We start from the raw sequence: 20,270 nt of genomic DNA, 5'->3' as shown, positions 1-20,270 counted from the left end.
CGAAACACACACATTCTTCAGATTTCAGCCTTCTCACGGTTAATAACTGTAAAGTCTGTTCAACCAAACTACTATTATTACCATCACCGTTATTTTACAACCAAAAGTGGACACTGGTGCACCATACGCAATATCAAAATAACCAACAAATGGGTAATACACAGCTTAATACTATATTTCGCTTTGTTACAGAATGGCATAAGATAGGTACCAGAATTGGCCAAATTGGGAATCGTTCTGACAAGTAACACTGAAGAGGGAAACTTATCTAAGGAAGAACCAAGAACAAAGGGATTGCCAAATATTTTTTTCATATGAACTCATACTACTTGGAGACATGGGTTTCTATCTAACTGCTATACAGTGGTACCTCGGGTTAAGAACTTAATTCGTTCTGGAGGTCTGTTCTTAACCTGAAACTGTTCTTAACCTGAAGCACCACTTTAGCTAATGGGGCCTCCCGCTGCCGCTGCGCCGCTGCCGCGGGATTTCTGTTCTTATCCTGAAGCAAAGTTCTTAACCCGAGGTACTATTTCTGGGTTACGGAGTCTAACCTGAAGCGTCTGTAACCTGAAGTGTCTGTAACCCGAGGTACCACTGTATTTAGAGTAGACCTGTTAAAATTTATGGAACTGAGTTAGTCATGTCAGTAGGTCTACTCTGAGTAGGACTAGCATTGCCAGCAACCCATGGTGTTCTGAAGGACCCCTTTGTATGAATAATGAAACCTCACCAAGTTCCCATTCTGCCCTGCCCCTTTGTACCTTTGTGTGATGAATTATTTTTTCTGAGATGGCTATTAATAAAAACCTTTTTGATACCAGGTGTCTATGATAAGTTCACTTGCAGCCTTCTAGTCCTATTACCAGCCTGCGGGCCACCAGCAAAATACCGTATTTTTTGCTCTATAAGACGCACCAGACCACAAGACGCATCTAGTTTTTGGAGGAGGAAAACAAGAAAAAAAATATTCTGAATCTCAGAAGCCAGAACAGCAAGAGGGATCGCTGCACAGTGAAAGCAGCAATCCCTCTTGCTATTCTGGCTTCTGGGATAGCTGCGCAGCCTGCATGCGCTCCATAAGACGCACACACATTTCCCCTTACTTTTTAGGAGGGAAAAGGTGAGTCTTATAGAGCAAAAAATACGGTAATTACTACTTGGGGTAGATGTTTCAGTCTTTTTTTAAAAAAGACTATGTGAAATGCCAGCAAGGCTAAACTTTTCATCTGCAGCAACACTTACATACCAGGCCCGTTCCAGAGAAAAGGGCTGCATATGCAATATACCTTGAAAGCACATTTGAAGCACACAGCCTCTCCAAGAATGCTGGGCACTGTTGTTTGTTAAAGGTTTCTGGAAATTGTAACTCTGTGAGGGGAAACTACAGTGCCCATAATTCTTTGAGGCAAAGAATGTGCTCTGAATGTGCTTTGAAGGTACAAGGTGTACTGAGCCTGCAAAGCTTGTGCATATGTAGTGGCCTTATAAGCAAAAGAAATCCCATTCTCAGGCTGCGTGGTTTGAATCTCAAACAGATGAAGAAGACCTCTGAAATTGCCTTCCCCAGTTCTTCCCACCCCCACCCTGACGCAAAATCCCTGGATCTGGTGCTGCTCATTGACCTGTTTGTCCTCTTCTTTATGTGATCTAAGCACTCCCATCTGTAGCACTAGAACATTTTACACTTGAGTCCTTTTTAAAAGTGGATCACAAAAGCAAGTACTGCTGTCTGGGTAGGTCTTGGGGGGGAGCAGTCCATATTTACCTGGGGGCCAAGTCTCATTTTACTCAGCAGAACTTACTTCTGTGTAGATGTGCCAAAGATCATTCCCATCTAACAGTGCAAGCCTAGCCACATCTCAGAGGTCAGTCCTATTGAATTCAATGGGGCTTACTCTCAAGAAGAAGAAGAAGAGTTTGGATTTGGTATCCCGCTTTATCACTACCCGAAGGAGTCTCAAAGCGGCTAACATTCTCCTTTCCCTTCCTCCCCCACAACAAACACTCTGTGAGGTGAGTGGGGCTGAGAGACTTCAGAGAAGTGTGACTAGCCCAAGGTCACCCAGCAGCTGCATGTGGAGGAACAGGGAATCAAACCCGGTTCACCAGAATACGAGGCTACTGCTCTTAACCACTACACCACACTGGTTCAAGTAGGATTGCAGCCAAAGTGAGATGTAGAGCATTGGACTGGGATGTGAGACCTACATTCAAATATGCACACAGTCTCAAAAGTTTCTGGTGACCCCTGTTTCTCACCCTAACCCACCTCACAGGGTTGTTGTGAGAATGAAATGGGGAGGGGGGGAACCATGTATGCCACACCATATGAAGGACCTCATAAATCCAGAATCCAGCTGCACCACTCAGAGAGTCTGTCCACTCAAGACCTTTCTCACCCAGCATCCTGTTCTTGCAGTGACCTGACAAACAGGAAACTCACAAACAGATCTGAGTGCAACAGCAACTCTACCCACTTGTGACTTCCAGCAAGCAATACTCAGAGGCATACTCCCTCCAACAGTAGCAGGGGTGACCACTTGAATAAAATATGGCGGTGGGGGAAGGTAAGCCCCGCCCCACATAATTGATGGCATGACGCAGTGCACACACACCATTTGAATGGCAACGTTCATCAACTTTGGGGTCCCCGGACCCCCCAAATATTTTATTGGGGTGGAGAGCTGAAGGGACATTGGTCCCTAGGAGTTGGCTCCTATGAACAGTGGAAGGGGAATCTAGGCTATCCTCTGTAAAGTTACCTAACCCCCTTTTAAATCCACCCAAGCTGTTGATTATCACTGCAGTTTGTAGCAAATTGCACAGCTTAACTCTGTGAGATCCTGAATTTTCCAGTGTTCAGCTCCATTGGTTCTCCCTCCCCTCAAGCTCTAGTAATAGGAGATGTGGAGAAGTAACACACACACACACACACACACACACAATTCTCTGGAAAGTCTACTGGAATCACTTCTACTTGTTCCTTGCAACTGCTGAGTAACGCAGACAATCCTAGAGCAAACCGGGGGAAATGATCCCAATAATATCAAATAATAACGAATCACTAATAATAAGGATGCAAGTGCTATTGTCGTAGGATAGATGGCCACCGCTCTGGAAACCCTGTTCAGGCGTGCAATCCTGGTCCAGGGTGCTCTCCTGCGTGCTGACACCCCGAAAATACCCCCTGCCAGATGGCAAACTGCTCCAGCCCAGCCGGACCGGCAGGGCAGCTGCAGTTCTCGCGTTTGAGGCAGCTCTGCCTTGCCTCCACCCAGCTGGGATGGATAGAGAGACCGGTCCAAGGCTTGGGCTGCCGCGGAACTGGTGCTCCTTATGCCCTTTCCAGGATGCTGAGCGCCTGTTGAATCCCACAGGTTGCTGAGCATCCCTCCTTCCCCTCCCTCCCTCCCTGATTCCTTATCTCATGTCTCCTCTCTCTGTGTGGCTTTCTCTCACACACTGTCTCTCTCACACACAGAGCACAGAAGCGGGAAAAGGTTTCCTGTCGGCTTGCCATCGCCTAGACCGGTCCAGCCCGTTCTGGACCACTGAGCCCAGCAAGCGGAGCGAGCGAGCGCTCAGGAACCTGCAAAGTTGATCCGGCATCTCTCCCCGCGACACCTCCCCGTTTCCCGGCTCATCTCTCCTTCCAGACAAGGTAGGAAAGACGGGAAAGCAAAGCAGCGACTTTCTCTTCTTGATCTCTCCTTTTTTCTTTTTATTTTTGGAGGGGGGGGGGTCGAGGGGTGTTACAGATTGGCCTCTGCTGCGGTGCCAGGGGCTGCGTTCCTTCTGCGTGCCTGTCTGTTGTCTGCACTTTTCTTCCCATAGCGCCGTATTCCATGTCTAGTTAGTTGTGTGTGTGTATCTGGGCACTTCACCTTTCTACAGGCAATAGCAGCTCCCACTTAGAGGAAGAGAGAAGAGAGAGAGAGAGAGAGAGAGAGAGAGAGAGAGAGAGAGAGAGAGATTCTGCTTTCCAAAGCATCATTTTCCACCAGTCTCTTAAGGGATGTTGTTGGCAAAGGGGAGGCAGAGTTGGGTGGAATTGGGTGGCAAAAGGCTGGGGCAGCACAGAACCCCCTTTGCTGGCTGAAATGTGTGTGTGTGTGTGTGTGTGTGTGTGTAACAGCACCAGAGCCCCAGTTTCGAAAAAACAACCCTTCCAAGGTGCCATTGAAGGTGCTGGATCCATCCAACCTCTACATTCAGACTTGTTTTGATGGTCGGTGTCTCTCTGGAGGATATAGGAATAAAGAGTTGCATGAGAACATCACAGGCTCCCTCAAGCTGCCTGAATATCATCTCTGACCTCTTTAACACGATCCATATATCCTGCAGAGGCTTTTATCTCTTTCATTAATTACCTTCTCTATGGCTGCTAAGCTGCTAGATCATATGAAACATCATGAACTGTAATCCTCCCCTCTCTCCTCCCTCCCCTCTTCTCTTCTTCCCCACCATTGCTTCTGCCCTCTCTTCCCCTCTTCTTACATGCAGATTGTAAGCTGCGCAGGGCAGGGACCTGGTCTTATGTAGCTCTGGAAAGTTCCATGCACTTTGACTGCACTGTATCAGCACATTGTTATTTGTTAAAATAATCTTGAACCTTTGGTAAGTTATGATTTTTTGCAGTGCTTTCAAAATGGTTTCATCTCGCAGCGGGGGGGGGGGGGGCTAGGGCTGAGAGTCAAGTGCTTTGCCCACCCCCAAAGTCTTTCCCCTACAAGTGCATGTTTCGGACCAGTTAGTAGTGAGAGAAGAGCGTTTTGGGCACATGTTTTGAAGCATAGCTTTGTCAAATCACCTTTGCATTTCACCCAGGGGGGCTCAGGCACTGCATGATAAATACCGGTAGGTTCTGGAGCTAATTGCCACTTGATTCAGATTAAGTCTCACTCTCAAACAGGATTGGCTGCATTTTTTCCCCATTTTTTTTTTCATTTTTTGAAATTGCAAGGTTACTATTAGACTCCGTTGGAGCTACTGCGTCTACCCACCCATACCATTGTTGTGGAGAAATCAACACCATGACAGCTTAAATACATGATCTCAACTCTAGTGTGTGATACTCAGACTTGGTACAGTCCCTCCTGGGCTAGCAGAGTGTGTGAAATCTCAAGATTTGAATGTGCCATTGCTAAACCTTGGAGCTCCGTTTCACTCCTTGCACTTTTAAGAATTCCCCAGGGGCATTCAGTAGAAATCTCATGTCCTCACATCTTCCAAAGGACCTTGGCATTTACTATTTCACCACTTCCAAAAACATGAGGAAATTAACTGGAAATACTATATTCTAGCAACAAGAAAACTTAACATTCATCTGGTGTGGTTGAGAGTCCAGTACGCTTTGACTAATCACTCTAACAGCCTTGTGTAATTTGAGGTAGGTCAGTATAGTTATCCCCGTACTGCAGATGGGAAGACTGAGGCCAAGCAAATAGGCAGTTACCTAAGGGTAGCTCTTGAGTTTGTGGCCGAGGGCAGATCTGAACTGGGGACATCCTGGTTCACAGCTGAGTTTTGGACAAAGATCCTGTAGTCCTCATACTGGCCAGCTGCATATTCCTGCATTGCAGGGTGCTAGATGATCCTCAGGGTCCCTTCCAACTCAACAATTCTATGATTCCTGACATGCTGGAGGGCCATTTATGCTCATACTGGTGAAAGAGCACAGGAGATGAGGGCACAGAGGCCTTCTGCTCTGTTTAGACTCGAGTCTCCCATGGTGATGATTTGATGGTTGCAGTGGGGAGTATTGGGTCTTCTCTTCCCTGCCTAATTAGGTTTCCTCTCTTCCCCCTACCCCATAAGTGCGCCATTGTAGAGACTAGGAGATGGACGGTACAAAGACCGCATTCAAACCACAAATTTAAAGCATTCTACCACATTAAGCAGTTTGCTGAGGGAGCTGAGAGTTGTTTGGAGACCCCTTTCCCCCCCTCCCAGTGCTACAATTCCCAGAATTCTCTGTGAAGAGGGATTGATTGTTAAACCGCTCTGAAAACTGTAGCTGTATGAGGAGAATAGAGGTCTCTGTGCACCCATAACAAACCAGAGCTCCCAGAATTCCTTGGGGGAAGAAGCCATGACTGCCAAAAGTGGTATTATAGTGCTTTAAATATATGGCGTGAATATGGCCAAAATCCAGAAGAAACCAATGTTATTTTCAGTCCGTGATTCTGAAGCAAAGTCCCTTCTAAGACCCTTCTAACAGCATTAAATCCACTGGACAGAAATATATATATATATATATATATATATATATATATATATATACTGGTATATATATACTGGGCACCAACTTCATTGGTATCCTAGACTTGCCCAGCAATAAGGCTGAGAAGGTAAAAGTGATGCCACCACAAAAATTGGAGCAGCTATGACAGCCATGCCCCCAACATGAAAAGAAACACCAATGATTCCCACCAATCACAGGCTGATGATGCAGCCACATCTGTATGCCAGCCAGTCCACTCACTAAAGTAGGGAGACACTAGGGGTGGACAAATAAATCAATTTTGGCTTTCCCTTTGTCAGTTTCGGTTTTCCAATCTCAGAATAACTTAACGTTTCTGCAGCAATTTGCGATCTTTAAAAACACACAAAATCATGAAAATTTATCACAATTTTCGTGCAAATTTGCATGTTTTTGCAAGCTGTTTGCCTAATGAAATGCTTCTTTGTGTGATGAACATTTCCCACGGGGTGTGCATATTTGTACACACTGGTTGGTTGGGAAACTGCACCCCCAAAACCAGAGGCATGCAAATTTTGAAGGATCATTTTATGTTGGTTTTGATATTGCAGCGTAAGAGGAGGACAGGATCTGGTCAGTGGGCAAGATTCTTATTTCAGCACACACACACACACACACACACACACACGCCACAGAGTGAGTCAGCAGTAATTCACACTGTGCAAAGCTGGAGTTAACCCTTTACAGTATTAGCAAAAACATAACCTTCACAGATTTGGCTGAGTGTCAGGCCTAATGAGCACAGCAGCTCATCCCGGGTAGGTCTTTCCCCATGAATCAGTTGCCAAGACTGAAAATCCCCACCTGCTCACAGCCATCTAAGTCCCATCCTCTACAGGGCGTTTCCCAAGCAATCTGAGATTGAACTGTGTGCAGCTTGCTGCTGCTCCACCTGTTTCAGTCCTCTTCTGTTTCTGGGAAAAAGTGGGTAGGGGAGCTTGTCGCAGCAGAAGGGGAAAACTCCCATGACTCTTCACCAGCCTGATTCCTCTCTGCCTCTGGCCCTCCCTCCTCTGTTGTTTCAGCCTCAGCTTCTGATTCTAGACTTCTCTCTGTCACAGACTCTCCCAGCTCACTAAGCCCTGTTACCTCGTCAGCTTCCAACACCTCCTCTTCCTAGTTTTCTCCCTCTGACTACTCATCGTTGTCCCATCACCATTCCTTGGGCTCTAAGCTTTCTTCCCTTGGTGGTTCCTCAGCTGGTTCCTCCCACTATTCCTCTGTATCCAACCAATCGAGGACATCCAGCTTGACCCGAGGCCACCCACTTGTCACAATGTCACATTCACTCGATGCTATACCAGCTGCACTGGCTCCCGGTGGAGTACAGGATCAGGTTCAAGGTGCTGGTCTAAACCTTTAAAGCCCTATACGGCCTAGGACCCTCGTACCTACAGGACCGCCTCTCCTAGTATGTCCCACAGAGGACCTTACGGTCTTCAAACAAAAACATCTTGGAGATCCCGGGTCACAGGGAGGTTAGGCTGGCCTCAACCAGAGCCAGGGCTTTTTCGGCCGTGGCCCTGATCTGGTGGAATGCTCTGTCACAAGAGACCAGGGCCCTGCAGGACTTGACATCTTTCCGCAGGGCCTGCAAGACAGAGCTGTTCCACCAGGCCTTTGGCCAAGGCACAGTCTGACCCCCTCCTTCGGTAATCCTCACAGAACTCTAGCCCAATGGTTGCCATTAATTTGATTTTGAATTGATTTCAGAATGCATTTCAATTAATTGATTTTATGTAAACTGTGTTACTTTTATTGTTGTTAGCCACTCTGAGCCCGGCTTCGGCTGGGGAGGGCGGGATATAAATTAAATTTTATTTTTATCATCAGGTTGCCCATTTGGGTGACAAATAAAACAAAAAAAGTTGTTCCCAAGCTGCCTTTATTGAACAGCTTCTGAGATCAAGTGGGCTTCAGAAAGAAAATCTCAGTCAGTCACCTAGGCAGGGCTCCTCTGCACTTAACAGTTGCACAATGAGCAACAATGAGCAGGGGAAAAGGTGCCATGTGCAGCATGGGCCCATCTCTATGCCAGGAATGGCTTCACCTGTTGTATAGCTGTCCGTCATGGGGCTTACTGGAGCTTGGCTGGAACCAGTAGGTTTGGAACTCCATGAAGGGTTAGCTGCTGATCACATGGTGGGGCTCCACAAAAGCGGACACCTGAAGCATCCCGTGAACTGTACCTGTTGGAGAGCTGTCTGGAGTTGATGATGGCCTTTGCCTAGCAGTCCATCGCTAAATATTCCACAAATGAAACAATATTAAAAATACAATTTATAATAATCTTAGAAAGCGAACGGAAAAGAAGAGAAGGGAATTAAACATCCATTCTTACAACAGAGCAGTTTACAGCATGGATTTAAAACACAGTTTTGAAGTGTGGTGAATAAAAAGTTTTTCACCTGACACAGAGGAGAGCCTCTCTGGGAATGCTCTTAAGAGCCATGGTGCTGCTGCCAAATAGGGGTGGGAACCTGGAAGTGCAGGAGCTCATCATGAGACCCCCCTGCCCAGAGCCACACAATCAAGGAGCAGTCAAAAAGAAGTTTAAAACTAACTTCTCTCATGCAACGTCTCACTTGCCTTTTCTGTAAACGTCCCAAATGCAGCAACCTTTTCTCACATTTTGGTTGCCCTTTTCTGAACCTTTTCCAACTCTGCAATATCCTTTTCATGGTGAGTCAATTACAACTACAGTGTACCTCGGGTTAAGTACTTAATTTGTGCTGGAGGTCCGTTCTTAACCTGAAACTGTTCTTAACCTGAAGCACCACGTTAGCTAATGGGGCCTCCCGCTGCTGCGGCACCACTGGAGCACAGTTTCTGTTCTCATCCTGAAGCAAAGTTCTTAACCCGAGGTACTATTTCTTGGTTAGTGGAGCCTGTAGCCTGAAGCGTATGTAACCTGAAGCGTATGTAACCCGAGGTACCACTGTATACACAATATTCCAAATGTGGTCGCACCACAGTTTTGTATAATAACCGTTCTGATAGCTGTAGCTTTGTTTTCGATTTCTTTCCCATTGCTCCCTAGCATGGAAGTTGCCTTTTTCACAGCTGCTGCACACTGCGTTGACACCTCCATCAAGCTATCTAATATGACCCCAAGGTCTACTAGGACCCTTGGTCTGTTACTGCCAATTCAGACCTCTTAAGCATATGTGTGAAATGAAAATTATTTTGCCTTAACATGCAGCGGTGGAACAAGCTGATCAGGCACCTGGGGCGGCGCGCGTGCCCTGTGCCCAGGGGCGGGGCCAGCTGACCGTGGGGCCAGGCCACCCGGGACCTGCCTCCTTCCACTCAGCCGCCCTACAGCTGAGGGGGAGGCGGTGGGTGGACCGTTTGGGACAGCGCGGAGCTGCCAGGAGAGACGCGTGACCCGGGTGCGCTACAGGCCCCGTGGTGAGTGCTGCCCAGCATTTTGTCACCCCCATCAGTGGTGACACCCGAGGCAGCCCGTCCCTACCACATCCCCCTTCCTCCGCCACTGTTAACATGCATCCCTTTACACTTCTTCATGTCGAATTCCACTTGCCATTTTACTGCTCCTTCACTCAATTTGGAGAGGTCCTTTTTGGATCTCTTCATGATCTCTTTTTTTGCTTTGACGACCCTGTACAATTTAGTGCCATCGGCAAACTCAGCCAGCTCACTGCTCACTCTTAACTTTAGATTGTCCATGAACAAGTTAGAAAGCACAGGTCTATTCTCTGAGCACAACCCCAAGGCAGTCAAATCTCCTCGGCCTATGGCAGCCCCAGTCTGAGGAGGCCTCTCCCTGCTCCCTTGAGATTCTAGGTTCTGTCACACCTACGCTCCACTGAATCAATTTCCATTAAGACTCTGTTCTTCACATGCAATTATTAGCTGTCATATCAAGACTCCATTGTGTGTGAAACTATATTTAAATGGTGCCTTCACTCCTGGAAAATTGCAGCCCCCTCTTTTTTTTATTCACGAAACAGGTTGAGTGTTCTCCTGCTCAACTCACCCCGTGAAATGGATCCTCGGGATCCTGATCCCCAAGAATCCTTCCTTCATTTTGTGCTCTGACACAGGGCGCATAGACGCATGGTTAACCTATGGAACTCATTCTCACAGGAGGCAGGGATGGCCACCAACTTAGATGGCTTTAAAAGAGGATCAGACACATTCATGGAACAGAAGGCTATTGAGGCTTCTAGCCACGATAGCTATTCTCTGCCTCCATGGTTTGAGGCAGCGATGCTTTTGAATCCCAGTTGCCAGAAACCCCAGGAGGGGAGAGTGTTCGTGTGATCAGGTCCTGTTTGTGGACTTCCTATGAGGAATCTGTTTGGCCATTGTGAGAAAAGCATGCTGGATGAGATGGGCCACTGGCCTGATCCAGCAGGCTCGGTTTATGTTCTTATGAGGCTGGCAAGAGGCGACACGTTGCTTAGACTGTTAACCCAGCTCTGAAGGAGGGATTTGATCAGGTCTGCTGCCTCTCTATCAGGCTGCAAGCTCAGCTGACCTCCTCAGGACTCCGACACCATTAATTGTTGTGGAGAAGAGAAAGCTTTTTCACATGTGGTGGACATGTGAAAAAATGAGAAAATTTTGGAATATGATTTACAACAAATTGAAAAAACTGTTCAAATATACCTCCCCCCCCCAAAAAAACCGGAAGCCTTTTTGCTGGGGTTGATAGGAGATGAAATAAGAAAAGCAGATCAGAGACTATTTATGTATGCTACGACTGCTGCCAGAATCTTAGTAGCCCCAAAATGGAAGACTCAGGAAATACCAACACTAGTGGAGTGGCAGACCAAAATGGTTGAATATGTAGAATTAGCAAAACTGACCCACAGGATCCGTAACCAAGAGGAAACAAAGTTCAAAAATGAATGGAGTAAATTTATTGAGTATATAAGTAATAACTGTAGAAGTTTAAAGACTGTAGTAGGATTAAAATAAATTTTGTGATGTGTATAGGATGTTATTAAGAATCTGCGAAAAAAGAGAAAATTCAATATGAAAGCCTGTTGAAGGGAGGGAGGGAAGTCCGTGCGCGATGGAGCGTTTAGAAAATAAGTGGACATATGACTGTTGAATTTTAGAGTATTTATTTTGTTTGTTTATGTTAAAGAAAACTCAATAAAGAGCATGTGGGGGGGGGGAAATGTTGGGTAGAAGAGGAGATTTCAGCAGGTGCAGCGTGCCACACAGTTATTGAAGGTGCACAAACCCTCTCCTCTTTAGCATGTAGCTACAACCTTCAGGATTAGCTGAGAGCACACAGGCTGATACTGCAGCCTATGAGACCATCTAACCTTATGGCCTGGCTGGTTGATTGTGCAAGAAGTAAGGAGCTGAAGGCTGCTGGTCACTGCAGGTCCCAGTTCAAGACACACAAACACGCACACACAGCTGACATGACGTGTGGAATGCTAATGCTGCTAAGCCTTTCATGGATTGGAGGCGTAGATGAACACAAAAACACGACTCCAGTTTGCTGTCTTCTCCACTCCCCACTCCCTACATATGATTTTGCTTTGACTTGCATTTAGCAAAAATGACTGGGAGCCAGCCGAAGAAATTGCTGGCAAACAGCTCGCCTGTCGGTTCAGGGATCTGCATTGTCCAATAATCTGGCAGCCCTCAAAGATTGGCTCGGGCCACGCTCACACGCAACTCAAAAAGCAATTAATGGCCTGTCCCTTTACAATTATTCAGTTCTTTATTGAGTGCATCAGATTCTAGCAGTAAGACTTCCAATTTTGATGTGTTGCATCAATATACATGTGATATTACTGCATCTGGGAATGGGTCTTGTTTCCCTTGTCCTGTTCCTGTACAATGCCTCTGATTTACTCTGCCTGGGGTGCCTCACACACATACACACTATCTCACCCATGAATTCTGGTTTAATTTGAACAACTTTGAACAGATGCCCATTTCTCCAACAGCTGATCCATGGTTCTGTGACCCGCTTGCTCTTCTGCGCAGAGCAATGCAAATCCATCACTTTTCATGTCTGAATGGCAAGAATGGAGCCCCTTTCCAGCCCGAGGGCTGCATTGCCCCATGGGAAAGCTTCTGGGAACTGCATGACAGGCATTGATGGATCCAGAGGCAAAAGTGTGTGGGGCCATGGACCTGACCCTGCACTTGCTTCAGTAAGCAATTGTTCAGCCACACGTGTCAGAGGTTCCTATACACACCCTAATCCACATACATCTCTCCACTCCCTATCCAGGCAAGATAGAGGCATCCCAAGGACCCATTCCAATAGGCCAATGCCCCTGAGAAAGGGGTGGAGCTGGGCAAGTGGGAGGCTTGCCCTAGGAAGGGGTGTGGCCTGAGGAGGAGTCTTTTTCGAGGGCCAGACTTGTAGGGCTGCATTTGGCTCCTGGGCCAGAGGCTCCTCCCTCCCCATAGCATATTTCCCACTGGTCACATCAGTGTAACAGAATGCTGAAATACAGGAGTCCCCATCTGCATTGGCATCCCGCCGGCTTTGGAAGACACAACTGTTTACACAGGCTTTCCCTTGATCTCTCCACCTGCCTTAAACACTGTGCTGTTTGACTGGGATTGCTTTGCTGTGTACCGTAACAATGGATGTTTATCTTTTAATGTTTAAATAACCAGATTTTATATGCAGTCAGATGGGTGGCATACAAATAATAAAATTATTACGATTATTATGCTGTAATTTGCTACAAAGGCATGCAAGTGGATTAACATTCCCCAAGCATCACCTCTTTCCTCCCATCATATCAACACAACACCAGTGCGCCACCATAAACGCACTTGGAGAGGAACACTAAATCCCTGGTTTACGTTCCTGCAAGAAAAGGACAGTCCTGACATAAATCACCCCTCCTTCATCTTCCTCATCTTCCTTCCAAAGAGGAGGTCGTCAGATTGTTAAGAGCAGATAGAGGACCCCTTAGCGCATCAGTCAAGAAAAGCAACCTGCAGCTTTCTTCTGTTACAGCCTTACAGTCTCCACACATTTTCTCTTTCATTTATCTGTTTGGATTCTAAAGCCAACCTGCCCCCAAGAGTTCAAGGCAGATAACATGAACACAGAAAGCTGCCTCATACCAGATCAGATTATTTGCTCACCTAGTCCGGAGGATAGTCTGACTGGCTCTGAGTCACTTTGGTCTCAGGCATAAAGATACATTTCCCATTATCTGTAGTTATTTACTTACTTACTTAACCTTCCAATGGTTTGACTTCACCCCCAGAGAGGCACTCCTCCATCGTCTCCCGATGCAGAAGTATGCCAACCAACCAACTTATTTAACTACGTACCGTTTTTTGTTTTTTTTTTAATCTCTGAGCAGTTTACATAAAATGGCATAATATGTTCATAAAAACAGCAGTAGAAAACAGACGCTAAACATAATAAAATGATCAAAACACACAAAAAAATCAACAAGTTTTAAGAAAATAAATGAGCATCCTGAAATTATGTGTCAGGCGTAGGTGCTGTCACACTGAAAGAATGATTTCACACATAAGAAAAATAAGAACATAAGATGAACCTGCTGGATCAGGCCAATGGCCCATCTAGTCTAGCATCCTGTTCTCACAGTGTAGGCTTGCCATAGTCCGAAGAGCAAAAAAGAGGACACTCGCTTGCCTGCTCACCTCCTCCATCCCTCCCCTCTATTACCATTGCTGTCTTTGGCCTCCTGCTCATGAGACGCTACGTCTCCAGACGATGGGAAGCTGAGCAGCTCCCAGGCCAGGCCTGGCGGCTGCAGGAAACAACACGACACCTGATGCGCCACCCAGAAGGCTGAGCAGGGCCTGGTGGCTGCCAGAGACATCAAGAAACCTAGAGCAGGCTGCGGCAGGCCGCCCACTTCTCCAGAGATGGCCGCAGCAGAGGTGGCACCAGCACAGGCTGCAGACCTCACTCCAGTCCCCGCTGTGGTGCTTCCGCTTCCAGGGCACAGTGCCCTCCTGAGCATGCATGTGCCCCACCGAAAATGAATGAATGAATAAAAATAAACCCTGAAAACCTGGACATTTCATTTAAAGTGCAAAAATCCACCCGGATGGGCACGCTGGCCTCAAAAGAAGACATGTCCAGGAAAACCATATGACAATCCTATCACAGTGGCCAGCTATGGGGAATCCAACTGTGGAGGAAGAGCGTAGCCGTCATGGTTAGTAGCTCTCGTGTGCTGGTCCCGAGGGTTAACCGTGCAGCGAGTCCAGTCTGAGGTCAAGCGTGCGGTTTGGAGGCAGTTCGTCAAAGCTGAAGCTGGGTGCAAGGCAGGGAGTCGGGTGAGGTCAGGAACTCTGGCAGAAAAGCAGGACAGGGTGCAGGCAGGAACAGGCCAGCAACAATGTTGCTCCCGCAACCTGGGACTGGGGCTGACCGGGATTTATCTGCCCTGAGGCATAGGGCGGCCCGGTACACAGGTGACTTGCCTCTCCTGGCCTGGAGGCGAGCACTCCTCCTGTGGGAACTTAGTTCCCTCCGCCTCTCTGCCCTGAGCCTCTGCAGCTCAGGAGAGGCTGGAGGGTTACTGGACCCAGAGGCAACCTCAGCTTCCTCTGACGGGACTGAGAGTGGAGCACCTGCAGGCAATGGCTCCTCCATCACCTCAGGAGCCAGAGCAGACTCAGCTGGTGCCTACACCTGAGGATCCAGCACAGGTGAGGACCCTTCCGGCTCAAGCCCCAGCCCCAGCTCAGCTGGTTCTGGAGGCGGGGACTCCTGTGCAAGCTGGGATTCCTCAGGTTCAGCCTCCGAGTCCGAATCCCAGGCCATCACATCTCGATACCCTTCACCATCATTCCTAGGTATTGGGAGTGGGGGGTGATGGTTGCCATTAAAAAATGGTGATGATATTCAGAGCACATTCTGTAACTTGGGCTTGTTTAGCTAGGGGAACTTGAGGACAATGAAAATCTTAGGCCTTCCCTCCAAAGAATACCCAGAGGAAATTTCAGTTCATCTCAAGGAGAGAACTAGAATGTTGGCAGCCAATGATGGGACAGTGGAAGTTGGTCCATTGGAGTGAATGGGGCACTGCCCCACCAATTTCAGCCAGTTTCCATTTGCTTTCTTCTTCTTTTACTTACAACCAGCCCAAGGCATGGCCCTGGCTGTCTCCTTCCTCCTCCTTAGTCTCAACTTAGTGCCCCTGTGCAACTCAGCAAGGAGGAGGAGAATCGGTCCAAAGTAGGCTTTGCTAGCTCTTCCTGTCATTGACTCTGGCACCATCTAGTGTTGGCCTCCTTGCCTTCCACCCTTCTGGCCCCAGTGCCCACCAGCCACCACTAGACTAGTGTTCATGGATGGCTGACGAACGCCAGCATACTTCGAGCCTTACTACACTTCAGAGCTGTGCAACTTGAACCACGGAATTCCAGGGTGCCTCAACCAATCCACAAGCCAGTAGCTGTGGCTGAAGTCTGTTCTCGTTCTACTCTGGCCTCCTGCAGATTTGCAAAGACCCATAGACGCATTTCCTCAGCTTGCAATGCCTGGTGCCGTGCCTATGTGATTGGCTGAGCTCTGGCTGTTGTTTCCCTTAGCAACCTTCTTCCCCAGCTGTGCTTCCGTCCACACCATTCCAGCTGTTGTGGCTTGCCAGCATCTACGGAAGCCCCCTCCCCTGCTTAGTTTGCAGCAGTGCATGATTTTTACACAGATCTTTGCTGACGCGCAATAGATTCTTGGATAGTCTCTTGGCAAGCTGCAAGTTGGGAGAGAAGGTCCAGCCACCTTCTGGGAAGACCTCAGGAGAAGCCAGTTTGACCATGACTATGGGGACTGAGCTCTGACTTTTCCCTTCCCTTCCTTGCCCAGCCTAATAATAATAGTCATTAAGCAGGAATCTGTTTGCACAAAGCACTGTCCCTTGGGTGAATCTTTGGATTATTTATTCAGTTGCTTCCATTTATGAATCTCTTCCCATAAAATATCTTGAAGCGATTTCACAGTGAAAGCACCTTTGTCAACAACAAGAACTAGTCCGTATGTGAAAACCAAGGGATGTATTCAAGCATTAGCTCAAAGTGAAGTTGAAATTTCAAAATCAACAGGCACACTATAGATTTAAGCATTTCTTTGAGAACCCTCTATACCAGCCTTTCTCAACCTGTGGGTCGCCAGATGTTGTTGAACTACAACTCCCATCACCCCAGCTAGCAAGGCCAGAGCTCAGGGATGATGGGAGTTGTAGTCCAACAACATCTGGGGACCCACAGGTTGAGAACTGCTGCTCTATACTTTTCAAGCATAGGGATGCATTGCAATGATCAACGCAGATCTCCATTTGTTGCCCTTTCAGCTCAATCTACTGCTTTCTGTGCACATACACGGGGAAATGATTTTGAGTGCTCCAATATCTCCTTCTGAAGTGACTTAAGTCGTGTTTTCCCTTGAAGTACCATTGTGTGCAACATAACTTGCACACCATCCTCTTGAAACTGAAGCACCTTGTGTTTTCAGTGTTCCGAATGCTTGACTTTGGAGCACACAGAACCCATGCACCTTCTCCAGAGTGACCCTAGGAGCCAATCCTTAGTGGCTGACTCAACTCCTTTCACTTTGATTGGTTTCAATCAACACAAAGAGTGATAAGACTTCTTCTCTCAGTACGTTTCCAAGCACAATTCAAAGTGTTGGTGCTGACCTTTAAAGCCCTAAATGGCCTAGGTCCTGTATACCTGAAGGAGCGTCTCCTCCCCCATCATTCAGCCCGGACACTGAGGTCCAGCGCTGAGGGCCTTCTGGCGGTTCCCTCATTGCGAGGTTACAGGGAACCAGACAGAGGGCCTTCTTGGTAGTGGCACCCACCCTGTGGAACACCCTCCCTTCAGATGTGAAGGAAATAAGCAGCTATCCTATCTTTAAAAGACATCTGAAGGCAGCCCTGTTTAGGGAAGTTTTTAATATTTAATGCTGTACTGTTTTTAACACTTAATTGGGAGCCGCCCAGAGTGGCTGGGAAAATTCAGCCAGATGGGCGGGGTATAAATAATAAATTATTATTATGATTATGATTATTCTCAGTGGCAAGAAAGTTCCCCTTTCAAGCTGATAGGGCAGCTCCAGGGTTTGGGGGCCAGAGACCCTGCTGGGACCCTGATGTGGAAATAGTAATGGGTCTTCAACTCTCCCTCCCATAACCTTTGACCACTATACCTCTGTCTGCATTGCGCAAAAACAGGCTATGGGTTCATTAAGCTCTGTATTGTCTGCAGCGGCTGCTAGTGGCTCTTTGGGGTGTCAGACAGAGGACCTGCCCAGTCTTGCCTCGAAATGCTTCAGACTGAACCTGGGACCTATTGCATCCAACCCAGTGAGTTTAGTTGTCTTCCCCATCTTAATTTTGCAAGGTTTGCAAAGGGATCGGTGTTATCAAGGACAGGATTTATGTGCTAGATCAAGCTCAGGGCCTATAGCTCATCTATAGCGCATTGGCATTGGTTACTAAAAGTCGGGGGGGGGGGCTCCCCATGCTAGAACCCCAAGATCTTTATGAACCAGGTCCATCTGCAAAGGTGTCTGAAGTAAGAAAGAAAGAGCAGAGAGATCTTCTGAATACATTCTGAGCACAGAATTATGATTTTGGTACCAGAAACTGAACTGAGTCCACAGCCCTTTCACACACAAAAATCCACCTCTGGTTAGCAGTTTCCATTTCAGCAACGTAATGTAGGCTGATTTAAGCTGCTACTCATGTGATTAAGCAATGATTCGCAGCAAACCTGTTTTGTGCAAACTCTCTTGAAATGAATAGGAAGCTATCTAAGGGAGCTGTTAGCCCTGCTAACCAGGGTTTGTACCACTAAAGAATCCAAGATGTGTGCATTCGCTTCTGTGACCTGAGTTTACTTTTTGTGAAAAGTTTGCATGTCAGAGATAAAAGTTTAGAATTCTAAACGAAGCTAAATTTCCAGGGCTGGAGAGTTATGATCAAGGGAACCATGCAAAGTTGATTACGCCTCTGCCAAATCCCGAAGTAGCTCAATCCCAGAATGAGTGTATTATATGAATTTTCTCACCAGTAATTATTTTTTTAAACCAGCAACAGGCATAGTTAATGGTAGCGCTTAATTAAAACTACCATCTTTTCCTCTCTAGTACACTTCAGTGCCTCTGGGGCATAATTCTTTCACAATCAGCAGGAAACAAAATTAAAACCACAGGCTCAATGTAGAACTTTATATAGCGCTTTATTCCCCATAGCCTAGCCCTATGGGCAAAGATCCTAAACATGTTTGCTCAAAAGTAATTACGTAAGTCTCATTCGGCTCAGTGTGGCTTACTGCTCCCTGGAAAGCACATTTAGGACTGAAACTGTCAGTCAGGAAAGGTATTTCTATTTGATGTGTGTTAAAGTAGCTGTTGCCTCTCTGAGCTACTGGCCCTTTACTTAGTTGTTGGCAAAGTTTACACCATTTGATGTGTTTACTTAGTGATTTCCTGATCTAAATCAAGAAAGGCTGGAATATCTGTGTGACTGAGCTGCTCAGTTAATCTTTTGATCAAGGCTGTGGCATTTTATGGATTGTATTTTTTTTGCTGATACCATCCTGGTGGATCATATTTTAATGAATTATGGAATTGACTGGGGTGATATTGTTTTATTGTCATTTGCTTAAAGGTGTCAATAGAAGGAACCTGTAATTTGAAATGCTAAACAGGCTGATCCCACACCCTCCAAGTGCCCCTATTTTCCAGGGACAGCCCCAGATTTACAGAAGTCATTGTAGTTTCTGATTTGATCCTGGGATGTCCCATTTTTTCTTAGGAGTCGTTCCTATTTTCACTGGAGAAATGTTGGAGGGTATGGTAGGACATCCTTATTTTCATTGAAGAATTGTCAGAGGGTATGGAGTTAAGTGACCCTTGAGACAAGGCGATAAGTAACTAGACAACCTTTAGAAGACATCTGAAGGCAGCCCTGTATAGTTTTATTATGTTTTTATAAATGTTGGAAGCTGCCTAGAGTGACTGGGGCAACCCAGTCAGATGGATGGGGTAATAATAATAATAATAATTATTATTATTATTATTATTATTATTATTATTTAGGGTGTCCTTATTTTCTTTCTTTTTCTTTTTTTTATTTTCAATGCAAAATTACAACAAAATTACAAACACTGAATCCAAAATGAAACAGTACAAACAAGAAAAAAACCCAAGAGAAAAAAGAACACAAAAACAAAACAAAAACACACATCTACAAACAAAACCACATCATCATTCTAATCTAATCATTACATACATATACACATATTGACTTCCTTCCTTTGTTCTAAGACCTTGAAATTTTTACTCTAAGTTGTTCTGACTAATGTAGAATACCTCTATCTTTATACTTTTTACACCATTATTCTCTTTCTTTAACCCTGCAAAGCTTCATTCATTACATACCAATATGCTTACTCCAGAACAATGTTCTTTCATATACTCTTTAGCACATCCCCATTCTTTTAATAATTTTTGGTCCGATTGTCCCCTTATGAATGCTGTGAGTCTTGCCAGATTTATATATTCACAAAATTTAATTTGCCATTCTTTCATTGATGGAATTTTTCTCCCTTTCCAATTTTTTTGCTATGAGCATCCTGGCAGCTGTTGTTGCATAGAGGCATACTTTCCTTTGATTGTCAGGAATATCATTTGTGATTATACCTAAAAGGAATGCCTCTGGGTTTTTTTACTAAAGGATAGTAAATGGGTGTCCCTATTTTCATTGGAGGACACGGGTGGAGTTGTGGGTTAAACCACAGAGCCCAGGACTTGCTGATCAGAAGGTCGGCGGTTCGAATCCCCGCGACGGGGTGAGCTCCTGTTGTTCGGTCCCTGCTCCTGCCAACCTAGCAGTTTGAAAGCACATTAAAGTGCAAGTAGATAAATAGGTACCGCTCCGGCGGGAAGGTAAACGGCGTTTCCGTGCGCTGCTCTGGTTCGCCAGAAGCGGCTTAGTCATGCAGGCCACGTGACCCGGAAGCTGTCTGCAGACAATCGCCGGCTCCCTCTGCC

At 46.4% G+C, this 20,270-nt stretch overlaps 1 protein-coding gene across 4 annotated transcripts in view; it reads left to right on the top strand.

Moving 5' to 3' along the window:
- The first annotated feature begins 2,998 nt into the window (after nt 1-2,998).
- The window catches only part of VWA5B1 (von Willebrand factor A domain containing 5B1), a 64,405-nt gene continuing 47,133 nt past the window's right edge, over nt 2,999-20,270 (top strand). For 3 of the 4 annotated variants that reach the window (XM_081017117.1, XM_081017116.1, XM_081017115.1), the window contains exon 1: nt 3,435-3,664. The gene's annotated coding sequence lies outside the window, so the exon portion shown is untranslated. Of the gene's footprint in view, nt 3,381-3,434; nt 3,665-20,270 lie in introns of those variants that run through there. The other variant, XM_081017114.1, reaches the window with a different exon arrangement.

The sequence above is a fragment of the Podarcis pityusensis genome, assembly GCF_964106645.2.
Source record: "Podarcis pityusensis genome assembly, chromosome: 8".
Taxonomy (NCBI): Eukaryota; Metazoa; Chordata; class Lepidosauria; order Squamata; family Lacertidae; genus Podarcis; species Podarcis pityusensis.
The sequence above is the reverse complement of the archived record's forward strand: the minus strand, read 5'-3'. Positions and strand labels throughout refer to the sequence as shown.